Raw genomic sequence first — 4,046 nt, forward strand, 5'->3', positions numbered from 1 at the left:
GGTGGCTCCTGTGTAGAGGTCGTGGTGTTGGTTTTGGCCCATGAAGAGGTTGTCAGTTAATGTCCCCCTCACCCAGGGGGTGATTTTCACTTTTGGGGGCCTTGCCCATGCTGGGCGAGTGGGGCCAAACCCACCCTCGGCACCAAGGGTGGCATGTGGGAGCCTTGTTGAGACCTTTGTGGGGGCTGATGCTTGGCTGCTTTAGGCTGGTTTTGGAAATAACGTTAGTGGGGGAGGCTTCCCCGCACAAGGGCCCTCTGTTAGAGCAACAACTGCCTCCCTCGGGGAGAGGCGGGTGGGAGCCTTCCCACTTTGCAGCTGCTTCTACTTATTTTCAACAAGAAGAGCAGAAATGTCAGTCCTCCATGCTGCCCATGAGGTGTCCAGGATCACCGCACACTCCCTTGTTTAGGGTAATGTCCCTTGTTTTGGGAAGGCAGAGGGAGCCTCTGTCTCGCTGGTTGGCAGGAGCAGGGCTGCCCTGAGGGCCTGGCCATTCCCCCAGACAGGCCACAGTGAGGCTCTGGCACCCCACAAAGTCTCACAGGTTTTCTAGCATCTGCACTGTTTTCTAGCTGAACCCCCTTTTTGCTTTCTACCATGATCAAAAAAGATGTTCTGTTGTGTAAAACGGCTCTTCCTCAGCATCAATCCAGGGAGAATTACAGTTTGCAATTGCACTGACAGTACAGGAGGGCATGACAGATAAAGCCTGAATTTAAAGGGAAAAAAACCCCAAACAACAAACCAGAAGCAGCAGCCTATGTAAAATATTTGTTGTGGTCCTCTCCTGATTTTTGCAAGATCTTTGGAAAAGATTCTGTGCTGTGAAGATATTTTATCTGACCCGGCACCTCCCCACGCCTCTCTTTGATACCTGAACCAAAACATTCAAAGTAGGAGACTGTCATAGCAGATGACAAGAAGAAGGAGCTGAACATTTACAGTTCATAAACCTGACCTCACTCTTCTGCCAGGCAATTTTCCAGATATATATGACAGGGAGAGAGAGGGAGGGTGTGTATGGAAAGTATTTCCACAGCTGGGTTCTTCTTAGAAAAAAACAGATCTATTTATTAATGAGCATTTTTCACCCTAAGGTTTCTAATAGCCAATTAAAGAAGTTCTGTGAGCCTCCTTTTGTTTCATACTCTTCTCTTCCCAACAACAGGAAAGGGTGGTTTTATGATTATTAAGCCTTCCTTTCTTTAAAATCCTCTCTGGGCCTTAGTTGATCTGGAGATAAGATCTTTTCTGTTAGTATCTGTCAGAGTTGGTGAAGAGGAGCACCAGTATTTGGTAGATAACGTAAAAAAAGGCTGTAAATTTTTAGTTGGGGATGTCTATCTTATGTATGTCAGGCAGTGCTTATGTTTGTGTTTATGGCTTTTCGGGAGTCCAGAAAAGAATTTATGTCTTTTCAGATCATTTTGACTGGGCAAAAGGTATTTAGTGAGCCTCATGAGGCTACGGTATCTCCTGCTCTGGCTAAACCTGGTGCTTGTTTCTTTGCTATGTTGAAAACATGACTATAAGGAAAACATAAGGCTGTTACTTCGGCCACTTTGTATGGTTCCTTGTAGAGTTCCTCCTCCCTGTAAGTTAAATCAAATTATTCCACCTTGTTGAGTCTTCTCGAGCTAGGCTCCAGCTAGACTTCACCTTAAGGGGAAGCTATCACTTTGCAAAAGCACAGTCTTATTAGTTGTATCCCTGCTGGGCTAGGCAATGGCTAAAGAAACCCCTGCTTGATTCAAGCCAAAGCACTTTATGGATGGACTGGGGCTCAACTGGAGACAGCACTTGACTGGTATTTTGAATAATACAGTCTAGACTTTCAGTGCTTGGTGTTTTTTATAAAGCTGCTTTTCCTGTCAAGTGGCTGCCTGGGAATCTGAGCTTTCCTTTAAAAATAGTTTTTTAGCTCTCTTGACTGGGAAGAGAACTGTGAACCCATGACAAAGTTTAACTCTTTCTTCCTCAGCTGCGGCTGAGGGCTGCATGGGGCTGCCTTAATGGGCAAGGGGTGGCTGGGGTGACCTGTGCTGTGACCATGTATCTGAAACATCTTCAGCACAGATGGAGGGGCAGGAGATGGCAACACATCCCTTACATCACTTTATAGAGTCATTGACCTTGCAGAATCACCAGCTGCTGATAAGGACAACCTGACAATGCTTTTTGCACCAAAAAAACTGTTCTGGGTGCTTAATGTATGCACATATTCAATGATATGTAAAGAAGGTGCTTTCTGGAGGGGGGACATTCCCCAATTAAATCAAAATGTGCATTTAGAAATATGAAAATGTTCATACCACCTATCATACCAGTGATTGCAGAAATATGGTGATCTCTGAATCTCACCGGATTGCAGAGAGCTGCTCTTGCAGGCCACCACCCCTTTGGGCTCCCTGTTGGCAGGTGGTGAAATGCATCTTCCTGTTTTTCTTTTGATGTTTGTGTACCTCTTTACTGTCTGCTAGCCTGGTACTCATTAAAGGGATGCTGCAGAGGCGTTAAAAGTCCAAGCAAGGAGGTTTTGGAAAACTCTTGTCCAAAATGTATTTAGTATGATGTGTCATCATTGCATACCTTTTCTTCTTGCTTCTCATTGCCGTGGCCTCAGGCTCTCAACCTCTCTGTCTGTTCCTTTTCCCAAAATGTATGATATTTTTCCACTGTAGAACTTTTCCATCTAATAGTAATGAAGAGTAGAACAGCTCCATTTCTGTCCATGCCCAACACCTGCAAGTGAATTTTCAGTCCTGTCACTGTGAGGTAGCTGCTGTTACAGCATAAGACATAGAGGGACAGCCACCACTATGAAAACAAATTATATTTGAAGTGAACTGTTTGGATTATGAGAAAGAACGTGAAAATAGAGATACAGAGATTGAGCATTCCCTAGTTTCACCCCATGAACACAAAGGCTCTTGTTGACTGCAAATGGCAAGTACCTTGTGGGCATGACAGGCTGCAGAACTTCTGTCCAGCCAACAGACAAAATTTTTTGCATGAAATTAGGTAACTAGCAGCTGCTCTGTTTGCATACAGAAATCCCTCATTTGTGTGCAGAAATGTTGCTTGTTTGTGTAACTGTTTGCTCGAGCAAAATTTACCTCCTCAAGTTTGTCCTGAAGAGACCTGCTGAAGAATTACAAACTTCACCTTGCTATTGCACTGGCACGTTGCGGGAAACCTGGCACACAGTCCTGACCAAAACAAAAAGGGAATCAGAGAAAACACAGCTCTACTCTGAAGCACATTGATATTTAATATTCTAGTACCCATTTAGCAAATAAACCATGGAAGAGACAGGAACCGTGAGACATTTGATACAAAGGGTGTAAAATAAGGCTCGGAGTGGGAGACAGAAGAAAAAGGAAAATGAAGGTCTAGTTTGACTAATTGTGTTCAATCTTCCAGTCAACAAAATGCCCTTCAGACATAGGCAGGCTACTTCAAAACTTCCCCGTCTCTCCCCGACAACATCAAACTGAAAGAGTTTGACTCCCTGGCTGATATAATAACTTTCTGCATTCCCCAGCTATGTACTCATCCACTTTAAAATAACTTGGTGGGTGATAAGTTATTTTCTTAACCTCCCCATTTTCAGCTTGCTGCTAAATCAGTTTTCTCATTTTCTACACACAGGCTGCTTATCCCCTGTGCTGAATGCAAATAACTCCATAACTCAGGACTTGTTGAACAAGTATATTTAAGTTGTTACAACTCATGGAGAAGTAACATAATATGCAGTGAAAATAAACAGGGCACCACATAAAACTGTGTTATCTTCCATGTCAGCAATATTTAGGAAGGAAATTATTTGGAAAGAAAATGTTAGTTTGTATTAGGTAGCATAATGTGTGACTGAAGAAGAGTCAAACAGCCATTTTAGAAACTTGGAAATACTATACATTTCCAAGAGAAACAGAGCTCTGACTAACAAACCACTGTGTTGATCGGCCCCACTGCACAAGGAACTTGGCCAACACAGGGTGACCACTCTTGTGGGTAGAGTTAAGGGTGTGACTGATAACCTG

The sequence above is a fragment of the Cariama cristata genome, unplaced genomic scaffold (genome assembly GCF_000690535.1).
Source record: "Cariama cristata isolate BGI_N322 unplaced genomic scaffold, ASM69053v1 scaffold37056, whole genome shotgun sequence".
In the NCBI taxonomy this organism is placed as follows: Eukaryota; Metazoa; Chordata; class Aves; order Cariamiformes; family Cariamidae; genus Cariama; species Cariama cristata.